This window comes from Triticum urartu, chromosome 7A, assembly GCF_056163025.1.
Source record: "Triticum urartu cultivar PI428250 chromosome 7A, HENAU_Tu73, whole genome shotgun sequence".
Taxonomy (NCBI): Eukaryota; Viridiplantae; Streptophyta; class Magnoliopsida; order Poales; family Poaceae; genus Triticum; species Triticum urartu.
Window position 1 is genome coordinate 418,137,861 of NC_141879.1, and position 24,950 is coordinate 418,162,810.

Consider the following 24,950-nt stretch of genomic DNA (forward strand, 5'->3'; position numbering starts at 1 on the left):
GCTCGCCCAATCACTTGTGCTAAGTCTTCATATGACTTCCAAACCTTCACAGACTTGGTCACTGGGCAATCCACAATTCCTCTTAGATGCTCTAGACCATGACGCCTAACCATCTAGAAGATGCACAGTCTTCAAAGGTAACAAGCGGCGGTTCCACACAGGAACAATTCTTTAGTGATGCTTAATCACTTTGGGTTTTACACTACAAAAAAATACACTTCCACGATGATACGTGTTTGTCACAGTAGGTCACATTTTCTGTCATGCATGTACATCCATGACGATTTTATGACAGACTCAAGATAGTCATACTTATGTTGTCGTAGAAGTGTTCCATGACATTACAAAAATTATCATCACGGAAGTGTCCACTTCCATGACGATAAATCACGCAACATAGAAGTGTTTTCGTCAAGGGTGACCGACATGTGGCATCCACCGTAACAGGTCGCCATTAAGTTATCGGGGCCGGTTTTGGATCCGATAACTCGTTAACAGCCCAGACCAATGTGGATTTTCCACATGTAAAATTCTCATTGGCCAGAGGAAACACATGTTGGCTCACCGTTGGGACAGATGTCATCCACTCATTTGACAGGAGGCGCCTATGATACATCGACACGTGGCACGGCCCAACAGAGGCCCATTCCAGTGAAAAGGTCGGCCCGTTTGACTTGGTCAAAAGGTAACAGGCCGACCCATAGAAAGCCTGTTAACGACCTATTTGTATATTGCCCATTTACGGCCCGCTAACTTCCGACCCGTTACGGCCTATCAAAATTAAGCCCAGTAGCTTCATCTGGGTCATCCAATATGATTCGAGCCCATTGTTACTTCCGGACCATGTATGGCCCATGATGTCTTTCGACCCATATGAGGCCCATCGTAACTCTGGGCCCAATAAAGGCCCGAGATGAAACTGGCCCATAATGAACAGTGTATCGCTTTATTCCCATTAACAACCCATTATTCCGTCGGCCGTTTCCAGCCCGTGTTAACTTTCGGCCTTCTAAGGGCCCATTTATTCTTGGGCTCATTTCTAGAATTCGGTGAGTTATGGTCTGTTGCTGGCCTGTTCCGTTTGTGGGCCAAATTCAGCATGTGGTTACATTCGGCCCGTTTGTGGCCCGTTAACCCATTAGGCTGTTTTCATAGCGTTATCAAATATGACCTATTAACGGCCCGTTATGGTCCACGAATAGTATGGCCCACGTTTGGCGAAATGATTATACGCCCCGTAGAAGGCCCATGGATCCTACGGCCCGTAGAAGACCAATGGACCCTACGGCCCGTAGAAGGCCCATGGATCATAAGGCCCGTAGAAAGTCCATGGATCCTACGGCTCGTAGAAGGCCCATGGATCCTACGGCCCGCAAGAGGCCCATGGTTACAAGAGTCCGTGTGTTGCCATGATTATTGTGTCCTAGTTACCAAAAATAGGTTATTGTGGCCACTAGAAAAACGCGGAAAAAGACTGCAGTGACTACAAGCAAACAACTAAACAAGACAATAAGGAAATAAATAAGCAGGCAACTAACGCTAGCCTATTACAGCTATTACACATATTACATCCACTAGGCATCAAAGTTCTCCACCAGTGCAAATATAGGGAATAGAGCAGCATATTACATATACTGGCCGTCAAAATTGGCCACCAGTGCAAATGAACGCGGCAGCAAAACAAGAGCATGACTGAAACAACTTCAGAAGAGCTCAAGAAACGTTATCCTGGGTATCCACCATGCTGGCAATAAGCTTAGCAAGCTTATTAGCTTTGTCCTATTTGGCGCTAAAATCCTCCAACGCTTGATGTTGCACCAGAAAGTTTGCATCTGAATGCTCTAGGGACTTCTGTAGTCCTTCCGCTTCTTGTGGCAGCACAGCTGATCGATATCTTTCAGCTTGTAGTTGAGACTCAAGAAACCGAACTGATTCAGACAGTGAGTTTGAATAGCTTGTGCAAGCGGTAGTGACCGGTAACTCGAACACTAAACCAAGACAGGACTTTGGGGTTGTCTCACTATCTTCAAGATAGTCTTCCTTAGCTGTTTTATCAGCTTTGTTGGAGACCAACAAGGATATCTCACTATCCTGAACCTTATCTGCATTACTTCCTTTACCATTGCTTAGTAAGGCACTCTTCCCCAATATTTTGTCAGCATTCTAAAAGCAGAAACAAGCAGACACATAACAGGTTTAGCATGTACAAGTATATGAAACTCATTTCGGTGAACCAGTTCATTATTAAGGTGGACAGGATTAAACTACCAAGTCTCCTATTGCCAAGTACTAGTACATAATAAAATCATCAAACAAACATATATCTATGTCCTATGGTCACTGCATTGTCTTGCTAAATCAAAATAGAGACACGGTTCAAATCATATCAGTTCAAGACAAAGCAGCAGTGAAAGAATACAAAGTGTGGGAAACTACATGGCACAACAAGATTTCAGATGGGTACCATGGGTCTACATGTACAACAACACTATTGGCTCTGTTGTGCTGCTAGTAATGTGCACGATATGATAAGTCAACTGTATACACAATTGAAATTGAAATCAACAGAGTTATTGATAAGAGCAAACCTGTTAAAGAAACATGCGTGAACATAACTGTTATGCCATTGGAGTTTCGATTGGATCCTTCAATTTAAAAATAAGTTTGTATGAGTAAATGCAGTGATACAAGAGCAAAGCAGTATGCATGATAGCAATGGAATATTAAATTAGAATAGTTGTTCTTCAGGTTTAAGCATTTGTTCTACATGAACAGAGTACAGTAAGACACAAGAATACAATACTTAAAAAATGACCTCATAGACCTTACCACATTCTTGGTTCGGAACTAGTACAGAACAAGGGTTCCAAGTCATCGTCCAGTAAATGTGTCTTAGGAGAACGTAAGGGAATTTGATGAGTTTCTTTGCCAGTGAAGTACATTTTCTTCAGGTAATTCAATACTGCCACCAAGCATTCTTGAAGATAGCAGAGGTATTAGCACAGGTTACCTTATCCTGAGTTTCCAAATCGGTCCTTCTCTATAGAGAAAAATGGGAAATTTTGCTATATTATAACCATCATGGAGGTAGAATGTACGGGACAAAGCAAATTAATTGCCATGAATAACATTACTTACACATAACTCCTGGACAAACACCTGCAACTAGCATTTTCCTTCATCTTCGGTATAATATTTCCAAGATGGGAAGATACGCACATAGGATTTAACAACATCAAATGCGATAGATGCTAAACTACGACTGGATGGTTGTGCTTCCTCCACGGGAATAGGCGTACTAACCGGTGGAGTTGGCGTTCGCCGTGGTAGTACTAGCCCTTTGGGCACTTGAGCTACCTTACTAACTGCTCTTTTTGGGAGATCTATGGTGGAGATGGTGCTATGTCAACAGGAACTAGGTTACTATCTGCTGGGGTTGGGGTTAGATTGGGTGAAGCTGGTTCTCTGACCATCGCAGTAGGGGTACAATCTGCGAGAGTCTGGGTTATGTGTTGTAGGGCTGGTTCTCGTGCATGTACAACCGGGGTGCTATCTCCACCAAGAGGTAGCACTGTTTTATTTGAAGCCGTGTTTTTACTCCGCTAGATACTGGCATCACCCGCTCCAATTCAAATTGCTGATAAATAGGAAACATAGTTGAATGTACATACATTGTATGAGAGACATATGCAATAGATAGTGTGGAAAAAGAGGGCATGAAATAGTTGACATATATATTATTTAACTAAAACGGATAGCATGACATAATTTCACATATATGATGTCTATCCAAACTTGATAGCATAGCATAACATAATTCAAAGATATGATGAATAACTAAACATGATCGCATGACATAATTCACATACATATTATCTAAGTAATCAGGATCGCATGATTTAATTCACATATGTGATTTATATGCTAAACAGAGGGCATTCAATATGATGTCTGAACTAAGAACATGGTGTTGAATATTGTGTGTATGATGTCTAAACTATGCAATGCAAGACACCATATGCATGATATGAGCAGTATAATTGTGCCAAGTTAGAGCATACACCTTGGTGGGGGAATAGGAGTGGTCATCTGTCTCTGAATCCATCTCTGGGGAGCTATCAGGACCCAACAAGAGATCTGCTTCGACAGGTAGCACTGTCTTCTCTGAAGGCCTTGTTTTCACTCCAGATTTTCCACCTCCCACCGAAATTGCTGATTCACGGGAAGAGTAGTTTAATGTACAGGCATTGTCGACAAATGGAAATGTAATGAAGAAAAGGATGGGCAAGATATCATTCAAATATATGATGCCTGGTTAAACAGGATGGCATTGCACATTTCACATATATTATGGCTGGCTAAAAGACATGAGACTGCATAATTCCCATATATGATACTATAGAACTAAACAGGTCGCATTACAGAACATGTCTAAACTAAGAAGATGACATATATGATGTCAAAAGTAGGCACTGCAAGGCAACATATGCATGATATGACTAACATAATCATGCCAAGGGAGAGCAAACACCTTGAGGGGTAAATTGGAGTGGTCAGCTGCGTCTGAATCCACCTCAGAATAGATATCTTCCTGTGTATTACAATCTGGAGAGGGGGGAGGGTTTGCCATTGAACCCACCATGGAGCGATGTCTGCATGACATTGTATTGCCGCGCAAAACTCTTCTCTTTCTCTCTACATGTTCAGCATGACTGTGTACAATATCTGACATGCATACAAAAAATATGGTGAGATTATGTAAGGAGAGGATGCAGAAATCTATAGTGATGGTAACAACCAGTGGATGGATCCAAAAATAATGATAGCAGGCTGATGATTGCTTTAATTTAATAAAAAGACAGATGGTGATTGCTTTACTATTTGTTTCCCACCCAAGATGAAAAACATAGGCATACCCTAGGTGAACTAGATATTAGACAGAGATACTATTCATTGTTGCCTTGATATGTGCCCCACAACTAATTTAGAACTCAAGTTTGAACATTAATTTGGACCTGACTTGGAGTCTAAGAGGTAAACAGGATGATAAAGTAGCAGGTAATTTTAAGCAATGCATAACATAAGCATAAACAAAAGAGTTCGACCTCTCTCGTGGACCCGTGTACTCCTCAAGTTCATCTGCTGAGTCGATGATGGTGATGTCATTGCGGTGGGTGCCGGCAGCAGGGAAGGAGATCTGAGGCGGTGAAAGACAATCAGGAGTTGTGAGGTCTGGTTTGGTGGATGCTTCTGTCGATGGAGCAACTCAGGTGAGGTGGACGACGTCGCGGCAGGAGCAGGACAAACCACACAAAGTTTCCTTCGACACCTACCTGTAACTGAAGTAATTATGTAAGGGCTCATTTGGCTTGCACGATTCTAAAAATGTAGGGATAGGAAAAACACCGGAATAGGATAGGAATGCACGTGGTAAACAGAGCATTTGTACACACATGATTTCTGTCAACTTGGGTGTTTGGTTCACAGGAATTGGAAGAGCAGAGGAATGCAAAGAAACATGGCCAAAATAAAGTGAAACCATATGAAAGCTTGTACAGTTAGAATGTTATTCTGCCACTAATGCACTTGGTCTTATTTTCATGCATAGGATTTTAAAAAGTAGGTCCAGGTGATGTTTTGCTCCATTCCTGTCAACAAAATGCATGAATAATTGAATAGTAGAGTGCCATAGGAATATTTCCTATTGCTATGCTTTTCCGTTGAACCAAAATAGCCCTAATGGATCGACATCAATGTAGAGTAATAAGTGATGCAACAAGTGTACAACCTCTTTGCCGTAGCCGTGTCGACCTCAGCATCATTGGGTTGGTCGCTGAAGAAGTTGAGGCAGAGGTGGTTGTCGGAGGTGTGGAGGAAGATCTGAGGAATCTGTAGACGGCGTCCAGGGCACTGCTCTGTTGTGATGGATCGTTCTGTCGTTGGAGCAAGTCCGGTGAGCCGTAAGACGTCAAGGCTGAAGCAGCACAAGACACACATTGTTAATCTCAAGTGGGATTCTAATAGAATCTCCAGTAGATGATGTAAATTAGGTGCAACATTTACATCACCAAAAACCACCTGACTACAACAAATGAGGTAAAAACTGTTGACTCTGAACTTAACTGTCGAAACTGAAATTTACTGTGGAATCTGAATATTACTATCGAAACTGAGCGCAATGGTAGCAGAGAGACACTTGACATGTAGTTTACGGAGGGCCTGCAGTTCATCTTCAACCTACACCCCCCTGAGCTGCCAGCCACCACCGGCCGAACCGCCTGCCCCCTCGCCGCCTCGCCGCCCCGAAACAACTCCCCACTGCCAGTCCGCCGCCGCCCCGAAATAACTCCCCACCGCCGGTCCGCCGCCACCCCAGCCAGCCCTCTAGCCCCCCACCCCCACCCCCACCCCCCCCGCGCGCCGAGCTTTTTCTCCAGCGATCCCCACACCACCGCCCCACCACCGCGCCCCCACCACCGACGACCACCGCTCCCACCCTGAACCCTAAGTTAGATAGTGGGGTACCTCTCCAGCGAGCCCCCCTCCCCGCTGCGGGTGGTTCTTCCTTAACTCTGGTGAGCCCCCCACCCCCTGAAAATCGACTAACCCAAAAGTCAATTCAGTCGACTGAAGTGTAGCTAAATCGGAGCAGAGCAGCAGCACGAGTGAGGGGGAGAGCAGCAGCAACGTGAGCGAGCGAGCGAGAGCCAGAGCAGCAGCAGCAGCGCGAGCGAGCGAGCGAGAGCCGGAGTAGCAGCAGCAGCGCGAGTGAGCGAGCGAGAGCCGGAGCAGCAGCTGCAGATCCGGCTGGTATGGACGCTGCCGCCGAAGGGGCCTCGTACTAGGGGAGAGCCGCCAGGCAGATGTCGCCCGCGGTGCCGAGTTCAAGGTAGCCGCTCCATGGGGGTGCGGGATGGAGCACCGTCGGTGCCGGGAGGTGGAGTTAAGGAGAAGGTGCGATGCGATGAGCGTACAACCTCTTTGGTGGCACCGAGTAGGCCTTGGCTTCGTCCGAGGAGTCAGTGAGGATGTTGCGGTTCTGGTGGAGCAGGTTAAGGCAGCGCTGTGGGGATGGAGCAGCCGCTATCGATGAGGCGATCGTCGGAGTAGCTCCTTGGAAGTGGAGGATCGAGCGGCTGAACCGGCGGAACGACGAGATGGACGACGGATCCTCATCCGCGGAGGTGGATGAGGGACGTCGAGCTGTTGCGGTGGACGACGTCGTCGGGGAAGAGGCTCTGGCTGGGCAGTGGTGACGTGGCGGATGGAGGAGGGTGGGGTTTCGCGGCTAGAGCGGAGAGGTTCTGGCAGCTTGGGATTTCGAATGGCGAGAAGGGGGCGATGGGAGGGGGACCATGACTTAGGGACGCGCTTGTCCAAAGTGTAGGGTGTGTTACAAAAGTACCCCCACCGATTTGAACTAGTGGCCCTTTCGGCTGAGGGTTAGAAGGGGGATTTCACGTGTTGGGATTTGGCAGCTGGATGGAGTTTTCGCGCACGTTGTAATTTCGGGATAGCAAGGCGCCAGTTTTGGGAGCACAATATCTGAATTTTCAGGATATAACAAGGCGCGGGTTGAATTTTAGGGACAAGCCTAACGTGTAATATTGTACTTGTATGTACCAAATCAATTCGCACTTCCCTCAACGAAAAAAAAACCTGAAAAAAATAAAACTATTCACACCACACAAAGACAGAGTCTTGCCCCATTTTACTATACAAATGCTATTCAAAGCTACTCATACCAACATGTTATGTCCAATTAAATTTTTTCGTTGGCTGTATAATGCATGTAACCTACTCATACCAACATTTTAGTGCATTCCAAATGTCTATACTACCGCTGCAATTCGAACTAAATTTGAATTCGCTTCTCTATTTCAATAAGAATCTACAATCATGATTGTTGCCAACTTCAACCATCATTCTTGTATTACCTTAACAACACACCACGTGATTACTATAGAGATAGATATGAACTATGTGTACTATATGAATGCGAATTCAATTTTTTGAATACACTTGATGTTGATTCCAAATAATAGTACATTTGATGTACTAACTATATATTCATAATCTAAACCATGTTCCATATGTACACCGTGTTTATCACACAAAGTATAGTGCCCCGCCCCCTACATTATGACAAGTATTTAGCCCTGAGCTGGAAAAGCCACACATTAGCCCAAATTATAATCAATGTTCTACATTATGATATCTTCTTCAAGTATCTGTATCCACTTTTTATAATGAATTATGATCTTTGTTCATCTTTTACACCTTCACAATCCTCTTCTCTTTGTAGCTAGCTAGCGCTAACTTTCTATCGTGCATGCACACGCCCGCCCCCTCTCACCCTCCCTCAGCATCCCCTCCATCGCGCACGTTCTTATTTCTCTTTAGGTTGTTCACCCGCGGTGTGTATAGGCCCCGCGGCTCCTTCTTTCTGGCACACACCGGTCGATATACCTCTCTAGCCAAGTGTGCCTACCACAAACACATACTTCACCTCTTCTCTTCTCACCATCCATGCCCCCCTATGTCCAATACAGTTCCACACAGGTGCACACTCCCGCCCCTCTTTTCATCGATCTCATACTCACACACTCCTCCCCCCTCAACATGGTAGGCCTCTCGCACCACCTCCTAGCCGCACCACTCTCCCCCTGTCTGTCTCTCCGGACCTTATTTGCTTCTAACACATGCATGCATGTATACGTACCGATCTCCCTACATATAGCCAAGTCGACTATAATTCGCTTTCCCCACGCACCTATAGACTTACCTCACTAGTTATGTCTCTCCCTTTCTCGGACACACGACGGTTTCTCTTCCTATGTAGTTATGTATGCTTACCACAACCATATCGTCTCCCCTCATCATCCTTGCATACTTCCTGACCGGTCTCTCACACGCACGTGCATAGACAGACAAACATCCCCCGCCCTCTCTTATTGATATTGCACTCATCCTTTGTTTGTCTAGCAGGCCGCTCTGACCATTTGTGAGACGCCACTCCACCACCAACCCTCCGACGCTCTACCTTTGTCTGTCTCCCAACCTTATTCCCCTCCTATACATATCCATGGATGCCGATCGATCTCCCTCAATACATAGCTAGGTCCCTCTCCTTCCCCACACATATACTAGTCGATCGGTCTCTGCCCCCCCCCCCACACACACACCGATAGTCGAACGTTGTAGGTAGGTATCCATGCCACAAAAAAAACTGCGCCTCTGCCCTCTCAATTTCCAGTAGGCCAGTCGCCCTGTATCTTTGACGTGGGCAAACACAAATTCGATGGCACTCTTTATCGATCGTGCAGCCACATACTTTCTCCATGTTTTCGATTCTATCGATATCTCACGTCCATGACTCCGTTTCACACACATTGCATACGTTACATTTTTTGTTTGAGATATCATCGACACATTGCCTCTGTTTCACACAAACCATATCTCTCACACCCACCCACGTACGTACCTCCACCTAAAGAAGAGGTGCACGCAGGACGCACGCACTCACGTCTCGTTCCCGGCCACACACGTCTGGGTACACGGTGGAGTCCGTTCCTGTACGAAAAGGCAGCCCACGTGATAATTTGACGTGTGTAGCGGTTGTTTACTTAAAGGAGGGTCGGGTACCCCGCCTAGACGGAACAAAGTTTGACTTAACGCGTTAGTATTAAATAAAGTTATGTATTCCTCAATGGCACATACAGAATATAAAAGTATTGTCGTGGGGAAAATGGAAAATCTGCTCCACTATATAGAACGGAGCCTGCCTGCCGGGGTTAGTCTCTCGTCACACCATCTCATACAAGGCGATGGTGGTCTCTCTCTCTCCATTGGTTAGTGATCCGGCCGCATCTCGTCCACCGGCAAAAAGGGAGGATGTGCATCGTTTCTCCGTTCGACAGCGTTGAGGCAGCATGACCTGATTTGCGGTACCCGCCGTTCTCTCTGACCAAGCTCCGGTGTGGTAGGGCCTTCGCCACTTGCTCGCTGCCGCAGTATGGGCAGATCCCGTCCGCCAGCGCCCTCCTAGTAACATCCCGACGATCCTCAGGTACAGCTTCCTCCGGCCTTGCTCCACAGCCCATCTTCACGCGTTGCTGCATGTGGAACTTCTTTAGTTGTTTGCTTAAAACGTATCTCGGCTGCCGTACTTTCCATCTTGCAATCTCGTCCTCAAACCATTTTTGATAAACCACCATGCTGCTATCTTTCCCTTATTACATGGAATATGCTTCTTTTTTGTCGGTGTATGTGTCTTCAACTCGTGTTATTGGGCAGTAATTGTTTCCTTTCTACCTCCTTTTGCAAACAGGGCTATCCATTTTCACCTCGTTGCTTTTGCGACCTTTTGGTGAACTGCGCAAATCACTTTTTTCTTAAGAGCGTTTTGTGCAGTTCCGCCAAAATGTCACACGGGCAACGTTGTACATTTCTGTGGGACTGCAAAAAGGGAGATTGGTTTTGCTATCCTCCTCATCCAACTCCGTGCCTAATCTTCTCTAACAAGTAGTTTGTCCTAAAGAGAGACCACAGAGGTGATCGGCTTCTATTTGTGTGTGTTATGTTTCATCATCTAGTTCCACTATTATTGTAATCACACTGATTGGATATGTTTGCAAACAGGGATGGTCCGCTCGATTTTAGTGGAGCTGCACAAAATGATCGGATTGTGGTGTCCTCCATACACCTCTTTTTTGGCTACAGAGCTAGGTGAAACTAGCTGCCAAGCAATGAACACTATGCCCAAGAAATGGAGCCATGCCTACGAATAGCATCGATCAATTATATATTTTTCTTTATATGTACACCTTCTCACAACTTTGTCTTCTGTTGTGATGTGAATATTGGCGCTTCTCTGCGAACCATTGAGATGCATTAGCAGCCATGGTAGTTTCATTTGTATTTGATGAAATGTTGTAACGAGATAATCTTGAGGAAAGAGGACACATGAATCCTAAGTTGAAACCTTTTTTTCCTGCGGGAACCAAAGTTGAAACCTTCATAACATCACAGTACAATTTCATTAAAATTATGTGTACATATAAACAAATCCTGAAGGATTGATAGCAATGCCAGAAACAATTCAACTTCATTTCACCGACATGTGGAACATCCTTCATCCGGCTCTACCTGCCATACAACAATATAGAGTGCACAACTGCAGGGAAAGATTCACGCCGCTCATTGCGTCACAGTAGTAATGACTAGTGAGCAGTCAAATCACAGAGCCCCACCTTCGCCATAGTAAGTTGCTTGGATGAAGCAACCATCATTTCTCTGTTCCTTGAATCCGCTGGTACTTCCATATTCCCAGAGTAATAAGTTGGCCGGGAAAAGCAACCATCACTTCACCTTTCCCACAGTAAGTACTAGTACCTCCTTTTTTACTCTAGAAACAACCACACATGAATATTGGCGGTAGCAGCACAGCAATTGAATCAAAAATCGAAACCAACCAATGAACTACTACTAATGGTGAGCGTTTGTTAGTATCATGTACTCCGTCTGTCCATGTATATATGGTTTAATGCATTTTCCGAGAATAACTTTGGCCCTGTTTGGATCCATGGGTTAGAGTTAGTCTGAGCTAGTTGGGGCTCAAATAGCCCTAAAGTATCCAAGCATGAGGGTTAAATTGGAGCAAGTTGCACCAAACCCATCAAAAACCTATCCCACCAAAGAGGTGCTAATTGGAGATAGTTCTCATTGGGCCCACTGGAAAATCACTTTTCTTGCTCCATCAAGTGCATTTATTGTCAATCTAACCCTGTCACCCAAACACCTCTTTGGCTACAGTTAGTTTAGGGTTAGTCATGAGTTAGTCTAACCTCTAGCTAAGTTAGAGTATCCAAACAGGAGCAGTATAGGACATGCAAGTTGCTCAAAGCATACAGTCAAATTCATACATGACAGGATCTTTTTTTAATGGAACGTGAAAGGATCTTCGAATGATATAATTTTTAAATTATATAAAATCTTATCATTAGTCAAAGGCATCCTCGAAGAATACACTACGCCCTATATAAAATCTTATCAATAGTCAAAACCAAGTGTTCTAAACGAGTTCAAAACGAGAAAAAAAAATTCATGAATACGCAAAGTTTGCATATCTTTTCATTGATAGATAGAAGGAGAATGAGTACAACCAAATATACCACACATGACATACACAAGGAGGCATGCGCGTGGTACCCGAAGCAAAGAAAAGGGGTGCTTAGCCCAAACATGAAGAAACACACAGCTAAACCCACCAAGCCTAAGACTAGAGAAGCAGACCAAAATAGCACGACGTCAAACATCTCCAATTCCAACACTCGGGACTCCGCGAGCGAGCAAGATAGTGCCTTCAAGAAGGGGAACGACGTCGTGACGCCGTCGCCATCCGATCCGACAAGCCGGACCTAGGGTTTCCCCTGATGCTCGAGGAAGGGCTCGGATAAAGGCCATGGTAGCGCCTCCAGGAAGGGAAACGACATCCGTGGGTGTCGCCGCTGCCAGCATCGGCAAGCTGAGCATAGCTTTCGCCTGGCCTGAGTCCAAGCAATCCCATATCTACCGGATCAGGATCCGAAGATGCCGGAGTCAACATGTCATTCGACCGCTGCCTCAGAAGGAGGGTGGGGCTGCACCTGCCGCCGAAAAAAACACAAGCTCTGCAAATGATGTCATGGTGGATGGGGTTGAAGAGGCAGCGGGGTAGAGAGCTGACACAGGTGGTAGGGTGGCGGCCGGCGTCGCCAGCAATTCGAAGCCGGAAAGGAGCGCAGCTTCGTGTTGCTGGAGGCGTAGCCACCAGGACTGGCGAGCCGAAGATGCTGGAAGGGACGCGGCAACTTGTTGGATGGGGCCGGGACCGCGACAGTGGGGACACCGGCAGACCATGGACACTGGAGAACGCAGGTCCGTGGGCGCCGGGACTGGAGCAGTGCCGACCAAGAACCACCGTGAAACTTCAGCCGCCTGCCAAAGGACGCCTTGACCACACATACGCAAGTCGTTGCCGTAGCTCGGAGGAGGCACCGTCAGGGATGGAGGGTGGCTTGCACTGGGGCAAGACCGAGCCCCGGCCTGCCCAGCTACCTCACCCAAAGGCCTCACCTGCCCCAATCAACAGGAGCAAGAGTTACGCCCACGGGAGACAGGAGGCAGATGGGGGAAGGTCACCGCGGGCAAGGTCGTGCCGCTGCGCCGGAGCGGCGGGAGGGGGTCGTAGCAGCTGGACGGGAGGGAGAGCCCATGGGATGCCAGATCCAATCTGGGGCCATGGGAGGAAGGGTGCTCCAGTGCGAGGTGGTGGTGGGAGGGCGGGGCGCCAGGGGACCCAGCCGGGGTAACTCCAGCGCGGGTGAGGAGCGCCGCCGCCGCCGGGGAGCCACCATCGAGGAGCGTCACCACATCATGCGGGCGGGGGGGCTGGATCCAGTCGAATCGCCCCACAGCCACCCTCCTGGAGCCGGTGCGGGCTTCGCCGGCCGCTCCTCAAGTGGCGGCGAGGTGGGTAGCAAGGTGGGGAGGGGGCGCAGACGCTCGATCTAGGGTTCCCCCGCCGCTGCTAGGGAGGGCGACGCGGGGGACGCCTTCCGTCCAATCGGTTTCCTCAAAACGAGAAACTGGACCCACTCACGGCACGGCATGCCTATCTCGTTGGTCCGTCGGTCAAAGCCCTTCCTCTTCTTGGCATAACAATAGAGTACAATATTTTTTTAGAATGCTCTTCGCATGTCGGTAACATGTGATGAGTTAACCGACCTCAATAGACGGCAAAAACGCCAGCCCGCCGCACTTTGAGGGAGACGAGGAGCGAGAAGCGATACGGGCTGCTGGATTACTAGAGCCAGGTGTCGCACGGAGGCCAAGAAAAATGGTGATAGCGTGGGTTAGCCATGTAGTATAATGTAACTACACTGGGTTGCCGTGTTTCGTACTCTTCCAGTCCACCGTGGAGATGATTGTTTGATTTTATATCGCTGGATAATTAAAATATTATGAGTGCAGATGCTCCACCACGAGGTTCCTTGCTCCTTCTCAGTCGTCGGGAATCTATGCTCTTCCACTCTTTTTTATTGACGTGAGCTTTGTTCATACTTTTGCCAACACGCAGCAACTCGCAGAACGACGAGAAGCTTGTTTACTACGCCTTCTCACTCGCCAACACGTGCGTGGTGGCTCGCGGCACGAGGAGAAACTTTTGTTGTAGTGGACATGGAGCAGTTCATAGTGGGAGTAACATACTCCTAGGTAGTAACATAGCGCAGTCCAAGACAAGTTTGCTTATGTGGCATGTATTTAATGAGGAGAGATATGTTTAGAGTAACATAATATGTAGTGTGGGGCGCAAGCGAGCAGTCCATTGTAGTAGAAACTAGGGTGGTGCTAGATTAATTCTGCATGGAAACAAGCTTGTAACCGTGGATTTGGGGCTCTTTCCCCTCTCTTCTTTAATGAATGATACGCACACTCGTGCATATTCGAGAAAAAAATATGGAGGTAGTAACACAGCGCTTTCCAAGAGAGGATGATTCTACAAGGTAATAAATGAAGCCAACTAGTATGACACTACTACTATGTTACTTTGCATTATGGAGGTAGTAACTTAGACTAGTGTCATATGCATGACACTAGTCTAAGTTACTCTGCACTATGACCAGCCTAAGGAGCATGGTTAATACTATAGCCAGCTGATGGCTATAAGAAACTGCCATGTCATGTATAGCATCATTTATCTCTACTCCTATAATTAATCCTATAAAAGACTCAGTTGGTATAGCCATCCGTCATTTTTGCCAACAGATCTGCATCTAACGACTATGATGTAAGTCCACAAGACCCCACTTCTCTGCTCCAATTTGCAAAAACCCCTTAGTATCTTGAAACCAAACACATCCCCCCACCCACGTCATCAAAACAGCCACAAGGAATATATTTTGAGTGAAACCTAATACGAGTATATTTTTAGTGATATATACACCAAACTAGAGTGTTTTTTTTTTCAAGTTTGTGAACATGTATTATTCTATTTTGGATTTGTTGCAACGCACAGGCACATTGCTAGTAGTCACTCATATAGTAGTGTGGTCTACAAGGTTGGCTATAACATCACTTAGTACCTTTTTCAACCTTCTCTCTTTCTCTTTCTTCACATTTATTCTATTTGTCTAGGAATCCGCATATAGCTAGGCTCTTGCATGAGAGCCCACTCCCCATAATTTTCCTCGTCATCATTTGAGTCCTAGAAGATCTCACCCACATCATCATAAGGCATGCAGCCGCCTTGATAGACAACATGCGCACAAGGAGTAGAGGCGACTGGGGACGCACCATGTCGTCGGCACTCCGTACGTGCTCGTGTGCGTGCAGTGTCCGTGTTTTTCCATTAGTGCTAGCTCTAAGGCCGAGGATGCGGTCGACTTCGTCTTCGACTAGTCGTTGAGCAATGACGGCAAAGAGGTGCTACAAGAGATGTGTAGGCGCCGTTGTGTGTGAGCTTCGCTGTAGGACGATGAACCGGACGTCGCCGCAGATGGCGCATGCCTCCATGCAGCCGAGTGTGCATGCATGCATGTGTTATTCACGTGCATTCCATGGCCGAGTGTGTGTGCATGCATGTGTTGTGTACGTGCGTTGTGTGCTCCATGTTGTGCGCGTATGTGCATGAGTTGGATCGGCATGAGTTAGTGCGTTCACATGTGTACATGCGTGGCTGCATGCGTCCTATACATGCGTGGCTTCTTGAGTGGTTATAAATATAAACTATAAAACATCTTCAACTTAGCATCCTGTTGTATCGTCTCTAGTGGTTAGCGAAGAGTTCGTGTTCTTTTATTTGTTTATAGGTGGGAAGGCAGCAAAAAACAGGGGAAAACGCGCAAGGTTCCTTGCTCCTTCTCGGTCGTCGGGAATCTAGCATCAAGGTGCACGTGTCATGCAAGAAAATGGAGATAATCAAATAAGCAATGCGTAAGTGAGTCGTGCATTTCGATGGCACCTACTACGCAATATTTTTTCTCCTTGATGGCACGTGAATAGTGCATGTACTCAACGTGGGAGCATGGGATGGGGGTAGCCATGACATGGTCAGCCCTTTTTTTGGAGAGAGTACGTACTAAATAACTTTGATGTGTCCCGTCAACTCGCAGAATGACAAGAAGCTTGCTTACTAGGCCTTCTCCCCCACCAACGCATGCGCGGTGGCTCGTAGCACGAGGAGAAACTTTTGCTTACAAGCGGTGGACGTGCAGCAGTTCATTTGGTGTCAGATTGCCAGAAGTACTACTGTAGTACCATCATTATTGTTCGACTTCCAGAAGAGGCGAAGAGCCAAGTGCAAGGTCACCTACTAACCTTAGGCTAGCATAGTGGGAGTAAGATAAGTAGGGGTACCTCCTTTTTTTATTCTAGAAACAACCACACGCGAATATTGGACGGTAACAACACAGCAATTGAATCAAAAAAATTGAAACCAACCAATGAACTACTACTAATGGTGAGCGTTTGCAAGTATCATGTGCTCCATCTATCCATGTATATAGGACTTAATGCGTTTTCCAAGACTAACTTTGGCCCTGTTTGGATCCATGGGTTAGAGTTAGTTTGAGATAGTTGGGGCTCAAATAGCCCTAAAGTATCCAAACATGAGGGTTAAATTGGAGCAAGTTGCCCCAAACCCACCAAAAAAATCTATCCCACCCAAGAGTCGGTAACATGTGATGAGCTAACCGACCTCAATAGAAGGCGAAAATGCCAGCCCGCCGCACTTTGTTCATCCTTTTGCCAACACGCAGGACATCTAGCATGAAGGTGCATGTGTCATGCAAGAAAATGGAGATAAGCAGTGCGTAAGTGAGTCGTGCACTACGATGGCACCTAGTGCTACGCAATATTTTTCCTCCTCGAAGGCACGTGAATAGTGCACGTACTCAATGACCGAGCACGGGATGGTAGCCATGGACATAGTCGGCCTTTTTTGGAGAGAGTACCGAAAACTACTATGTATTAACTTTGATGTCTCCCGTCAACTCGTAGAACGACGAGAAGCACACATTGAGACTACCCACTGTGGGAGTAACATCTACTCTCTTATAAAAAACATAGTTGGTGATGATGGTGTGCCTGCCATCCTGCAATATAGGCTGTCCGACTTATATCTGACGGATAGGAACGAAACTATGGCAATTTTGCAAAAAGGTACCCACACACCTCTCCACATTTGCAAATAAGGCCTTCCCTTGTTCATCCTTTTCTCTCACAAGATAAACTAGTCATACAAATGCATCTTGATGTTACGTGCAACGCACGGGCATCTTGCTAGTAGGTAGTAACATCACACATGTCTAGATAAAGTAGATGATGTGGCAAGCAATAAATGAAGAAAGAGAGGAAAGTAGTAACATCACACATATCAAGGCAAGATTTGTCTATAGCCTAATAAATTAAGTGTTGCATGTTACCACACATATGTTACCCCCCTCAGACTGTTACTATAGAGGTAGTACTAACATAGACTAGTAACATGAGTAACATGAGCATGTTACTAGTCTATGTTACTACACATTGTGGCTAGTCTGAGGGGGGTGCCTCCAACAGTGTTCCTCGGCTCGCACCTCTTGCATCACGGTGGTCGAGCTTGGAGTCATTCATCTGGTACATGTGGCATCTCAGATCTAGACACAAGGTAACGTACACTGTCGAAGTCCACGGTCAAGGGGGGCAGGGGGCCACGACCTCTCACTACGTCTGCCATTTGAAGCGGCGCGCCACCGCGCCGGCCCCGGGCGCCGCCCGCTGCACTCCCAGCTGTACCCGCCTCCTCGCCGCATTCAAAAACCTACATTTAAAACCGCGTGGAATGCGAGAAACCAACTCCAGCCACACATGTCCGTTCAGGAGCAGGACGCCGGCCAAGCTCCTCCTTACACCATTTTGTCCACTCTTTCGGCGGCATCTGACGAGCAGGAAGAGCAGTTCTCCGACATAAAAGCCGTCTGGGTGGCCGCCGAGCCCGGCAGTTACGAGCGAGGCAGCTCGCTTCTCCACCTACCTCGCCTAGCTCGTCGGAGGCAGTTGCCACACTAAGCCAGCGCGTGGTTCCACAGGTGGCCTCTCCAATACAGCTCGAGGAAGAGTGTCGACTTGCTCCACGCCGGCTTGTCGGGGGGCACGGCGGAACGGGCATCATCGCTGCCCTCGACGCCGCCTCGTCGTACACCGCCTCCAGTGTCTGCGACTGCGCCATCCGCCATCGACGAGCTCGTAGCTGCGACATGCAGGCAGAGAAAGAAGCCACTGCGGATGTCGACGAGGTGATGCGGCTACGCGGATGTCGATGAGGTGATGGGCAGCACGTCCCTACCCGCCGCCATCATCAAGGAGAAGTAGAACACGGGAAGCCACCGCGGATTGTATCCCATGAAGGCCACCACCGAGGCGATGCCGGTGAATACAGCTGGTGTCTTGCACGATTCTTCTTCTGTCGAATGCTGGAGGAGGACAAAGAGATCTGGCGGCAACCATTTAGAATAGGTATTTTAATTCTACCAGCTGGTTGTAATGGGAGTATTATAAGTAATATCATGCATGCCAACTAGTAGTAGGCAAATTTGATGAGGTGGCATAGAATTAAATGAAGAAAGAGAGAGTTGAGTATCATATTATGATACCGTATGGAATTAAGACCTCTTCCAATGCAAATGTGCTTAGATGAGGTGCTAAGTGCATTAAATGGCTTAAAAACTCAAGTCTCCAATGCATAGGTGCTTAGTTTGTTGTTGCTAAGCTTTCTTCATTTAATTAGCTATAGACTCAAAACTGTCTTTCCACTGTTTGTTCCTAGGGTCACCAAACTAGTCTCTCTCTTCTTAATTAACTTGCCACATCATATTTTATGCCTACGTGGCAGGCTTAGCAGGGACTAATCGTTCCCACACCGAAGCCCAACGACAGGGTAGTATTCATCCCTCATTTCCTCCACGGGTTAGGATTTCCACTCCACCCCTTCGTTCGCGGGCTGATGTTTTACTACGGGATAGACTTCCATGATCTATCCCCAAACTCCCTCCTCGACATCTCGGCATTCATCGTCATGTGTGAGGCCTTCCTTCGCATCCAACCCCACTTCGGGTTGTGGCTCAAGGTCTTCAATGTGAAGCCGAAGGTGGTGGATGGCCAGCACGCGGAATGTGGAGGCGCCATGTTGAGCAAGCTGGCCAATGTCTCCTGGCAGAAAGGCACTTTCATGGAGACTGTAAAAGAATGGCAGAAACATTGGTTCTATATCATAGAGCCCCGGAGCACCACCTGGGCCACAACTGCTGAATTCAACTCTGACGCTCCCATGCGACTCACTTCCTGGGTTGAGAAGGGCCTGAACGGGTGTTCGCCATACGAGCTGACAGTGCTGCAAACGCGCATTCAAAGCATGGTGGATAAAGATATCAAACTCGTCGATATAATGTAGGTGATGCTAGTTCACCGGATTCTTCCATGCCAAAGCCGAAGCCGCCCTCTATGGGAGTTCAATCCGAAGAAGCACCATACCCTGAAGAGGCTCTTCGAAACCACTCACGAAGATGCCTGGAGGTTGCTTTTTAAGGGCAACGAAACATCGCCAACCACCGATTCATACCGTGGGCATGACATCAACCACATTGCCAACGAGGTATATTATTCTTACTGCGTCCCATACCTGCTTATTTCAAGGATGATGTCTAAGCTTTTATTGTCATCGATTCTTCAGGACTGGATGGAGAGGGCGAGGCGGATCCAATATCCGGCTCCACATCCTGAAGAACCAGTCATCCTGCGTTTAGCGAAGACGCTGGTGCCGGCGCCCTACAAGGCACCGGAGAAGATGGCCACAGGGAAGGCCAAGGGGGTCCGGAGTGGCCCCCGCCGCACGGGTGCTTCGGAAGCAACGTCCGAAGACAAGACTCATTCCTCCGCCGCCGAAGACGACGACGATGAGGAGGAGGAAAACAACCCTCCCCTGATGAGGGGAAGAAGAAGAGGGCGGCCTTCACCATTCTGGAGGCGGAGGCGCCCAGGAAGGGGAAAGGCCCACTCGTTGGCAGCTTCACATGGGACGTTGAAAGCAGTCTGGAGCCACGCCCCCGCACTAAGCCGCGGACCACATCGTAAGTTCTCAGACTTATATCCACCCATAAAGTTTCTCCTCCTCATGGTATTGACATGATTGGTTATGTTATTGTAGTCCATCCCACAATAGCTCCCCGCGATCCTTGTCACGAGGCTCGCTGGATTCCAAGGCGATGGCCAGCGATTCACCGCCAGCTGCTCACTCCCCCAAGGCCAACGACGATGCAGAGGTGCTATCCCGAAGGACTGTTCCAGGCAGGGGAGAGGCTTAGGAGGCACCAGAAGGCGAAACCCCCGTCGTCGGACACCAAGGGGAATCAATCCCCATGGATACTAGTGGGGAGGGCCGTATTCAGTTTGGCCCTCAGCCGGACTCAATTCCGGAGACCGATGCGGCTCCGGAATCCGGCACACAACCTCCTTCGAAAGAAGGGGGATGCCTATTCCGCTGGTGACCCCTGTCCAACCAGGGGCATGGATAATCTGCTAGAGGCGCTGCGAATCGCTTCCATTGTGGATGAGCACCGTGTCCTTATGGGCACGGTAATTGAAAGGGTTCAGTCCGCCAAGACCGGACTAACCGAAGCCTGCAGCAGCCTGCTGACAGGTTTTGAGGTAACTGACGCAAAAAAGAGAGAATCCCAATGTAGACAATAGCCCCTGAGACATTGTTCGGTGTTCGGAAAGAAAAAGCCAGACAGAGGATCAATCTCCTATTGCGGGAAACTAACTAAATTTTTCTGAAATGTAAACACAGGCGTCGCTATTAGCCGCAGCCTCGCATACTGCCGACGTCTTCGGACTGAAGCAGAAACTGGCGGAGGCCCGGGAGGAGCTGAGCCAGGTGAAGAGGCAGCTCTAGGAAAAACAAGGTAAGTAATAACCTGTTATGTATTCGAAAAAAGGAAAATGATATGCAATGGCCGAAATGTCGTGATGTGTACAGAGGCGACGACCGAGGTCGAGGCCCTAAAAAAGGCCCTGGTCGAAGCCAAATGGAAGGCTGTCAAGGAGCAGGCTGCTTGGAAGAAGCTCAAGGCCCGGGTCAACGAGGTCCAACAGGAGCTCGGGGACACGGTGAAGAAGTGTGAGGCCTTGGAGCGCGATGCGTCGGTTCAAGAGACCAAACTCGCCAAGGCTCGTCAAAGTGCGGAGGCAGCCTGGAATGAGGCCCAGGGCACCCTCCAGGTGATCCAGGAGGCCAGGAAGATCGCGGCAGGTAAGGCATTCAATATGCAAAGCAAGATTGTGAAGATGAAATATTGTTTACTAACCCAGTTCGAAGTTCTCCAGGGGCTTTTACTGATCTACCACGCAGTGTGGCTGACGCCGCAGTGTTCTTCCGGGCCGAAGAAGGGAGCTCCACGGAGAAGTTGTTCTGGTCACAATATCTCGCACCAGAACATCCGGTGCCCTACAGCGCTCAGCTAAAACATCTGGTCGAGCTGCATAGGGTGGCCGAACTGGCCATGAAGGATTTAATAATCTGGTTGTGGCCAGCCGAAGCTATACCCGGCAGTTACTTCGGCCTCGTGAAGAGACTGGTGGATGCCTGTCCTCAGCTGGACGTCGTGAAGCGGTCCGTCTGCATCGAGGGCGCACGTCTGGCCTTCTCCTATTGCAAGGTCTAGTGGGCGAAGCTGGATGCTGTCAAATTAGCGACTGAGGGGCCGACGGAGGGCAAGGAGCACCACACACCCGAGCGATACTTCGGCGATATCTTGGAGGTGTCCTGCATTGTTGCGGATCATTGTGCGAAAGACACTATCTTTGAATGAATGTATTCGAGCTTCCTCTACCTTGTATGATAAAACAAAGTGATTGTGCAACATAATGTTGGTTATGTTTTTAAATTTTTACTTCCTGTGCAGCCGTGTTGTATGAAATCTGAGGGTTAACCAGTCATCGGCTTCTGCCCCCACGTAGGTAGTATGGCGGTGTTCGGAATGGAATCTAAACAATCTTGATCCAATTAGATTGTCCTTGAAGGAGTTGTTTAGCGCAACGAACCAGGCAACCAGACGATGCGGCTGTAACGCCCTCACTTAGCCATAGGAGTTCGACAATAAAAACATGGGCGCAGCCCCTAGTATCCGAACTAGAGTGCTATAAGCGTCTGATCGGGAAGTACCAATCCTTCGTGCAATGCAGAAGAAATCTCCAACCATTTGTAACCTCCGAACAGCTGACCGGCTCTCGCCGCATCATGACAGTCAGTTTTCGGCTTTCTCTACCGAGGTGCTCCTTTGGATAAACCAAGGCACAATCGCAGTACTTCTCCCTTTACTACCTTAGCCGATATAGCAGAATGTAAGGTAGGAAGCACAGGAGCCGGGCAACCCAACTATTGACCAAAGACATGATTCGGAGCCAATGCATATAATGCTAAATTCGGGGTGCCGAACTAAACTTATAAAAAGTGTTCGGACTTTTTTTGCCGCAATGTGGGGTGCTATGAAGCCCCTAGCAAACATCACACATACCAAAGTGTATGGGTGCTACCTGATAGGGTTATCCACAGGGAAGATGAGAGAGAAAAGAGAAAGAAAACAGAAAAGGTAAAAAGTGAGGTCCTAAAGCTCCAGCCGCAAACTGTTCTCATTGTAATTTAATTAGTACGTCAAGGCGCATTAATACAGGTAGTGCGGTAAGCAACATGCTATTTAACATGCCGAAACCAAGGGAGACCTGCATGTGGGTCTTGAAAAACATGTAGCGTTATCGTTAACGGAATCACCTAAAAAGTCCCCCATATGTCTACGTTTCTCACCGTCTTGGTGTGTTTATCCTTCAAGAGGACCGATGACCAGACCACCAGATGGGGCTTGTGAGATTGAGACTTGAAAAGGAGACAAGTAAAAGTGAAAGTATGTGTGTATCCGATGTCGGTTGAGCCGTACTATGGACCACAAGCTAGCTGTGCCTCCGTCGATGCCCATGGGATCTAGAGTGCATAGTTATGTACGCGCGGCACGAATGCCACCACTTGACCGAGACTGAGATGGAGGCCGGATTGCTAGTCGAGCTCCTGACGAGCTGAGCTCTCCTATTGCAGAGTAGTTCGGACCCTCTTAACGGTGTCCCTGGGCTCGGCAGCTGAATTAAGGTTCTACTTGAGAAGGCGGCTCTGTACTTCTCCTGCTAAGGCAGTTGTGTGCTCTTCTGTACAGAGGGAGTGTTCTATATTTCCATTGACCATTATGATGCCGCGTGGATCGGGCATCTTGAGCTTGAGATAAGCATAGCGTGGTACTGCGTTGAATCGAGCAAACGCAGTTCGTCCGAGCAGTGTGTGATAGCCGCTGTGGAAGGGGACGATATCGAAGATTAAATCCTCGCTTCGGAAGTTGTCCGGAGATCCGAAGACAACCTCTAGTGTGATTGAGCCCGTATAGCGGGCCTCTACACCTGGTATGACTCCTTTGAAGGTAGTCCTAGTGGGCTTGGTCCGTGATGGGTTAATGCCCATTTTTCACGCTGTATCCTGATAGAGCAGATTGAGGCTGCTACCTCCATCTATAAGGACGCGAGTTAGGTGAACCCATCAATTATTTGGTCTAGGACCAGTGCGGCTGAGCCACCGTGACGGATATTGGTCGGATGTTCCCAGCTATCAAAAGTGATCGGGCATGACGACCATGGATTAAATTTTGGGGTGACTGGCTCTATCGCGTAGACGTCCCTGAGCGCACGCTTGCGCTCCCTCTTGGGGATGTCGGTAGCGTATATCATGTTCACGTTTTGACCTGAGGGGGAAACTTCTTCTGTCCCCCTGTGTTCGGTTGCCGGGGCTCATCGTCATCGTCCTCGCTTTGCGACCCCTTTTCCCTGTTCTTGGCGTTTAATTTGCCGGCTTATTTAAAACCCCAGCAATCTCTACTTGTATGATTGGGTGGTTTGTCCGGGGTGCCATGAATCTGGCATGGACGATCAAGTATGCGGTCCAAGCTAGATGGGCCTGAATTGTTCTTTTGGAATGGCTTCTTCCGCTGACCGGACTTAGAGCCACTGAATCCAGCATTGACCGCCGTATCCTCGGTGTTGTCACTGTTGTTTCGGCGCTTGTATCTGTTGCGTCGAGACTTGTCTTTGTTATTTTGAACTTTAGGGGTGCCGGCGTCACTTGCATTGTTTTTGCTACGAACCAACCAACTGTCCTCGCCCACACAAAAGTGGGTCATGATTGACATGAGGGCCGCCATGGATTTTGGCTTTTCTTGGCCGAGGTGGCGAGCGAGCCATTCATCGCGGATGCTGTGTTTGAAGGCTGTTAGGGCTTCGACATCCGGACAATCGACGATTTGGTTCTTTTTAGTTAAGAACCTAGTCCAGAATTTCCTGGCAGACTCTCCAGGTTGTTGAACTATGTGGCTTAAGTCATCGGCGTCTGGTGGCCGGACATATGTACCTTGGAAGTTCTCGAGGAAGGCTTCTTCCAAGTCCTCCCAGCTGCCGATAGAATTTTCAGGCAGGTTGTTTAACCAGTGTCGAGCTGGCCCCTTGAGTTTTAAAGGAAGGTATTTGATGGCGTGGAGGACATCGCCGCGGGCCATATGAATGTGGAGAATGAAGTCTTCGATCCACACCGCGGGGTCTGTGGTTCCATCGTATGATTCCATATTCACGGGTTTGAACCCTTCTGGGAATTCATGATCCATGACCTCATCAGTGAAGCAGTGAGGGTGTGCAGCGCCTCTATATCGGGCCGTATCGCGACGTAGCTCTGATGGAGTCCTTCTGCGATTTTCAGCCCGCGCATGACTAAGTTTGTCACGTCCGAATAGGTGTCCGTCGTCACGTGTCGAGGCATGTCCTCGCGATCCGTAGATTGATCTGGTATG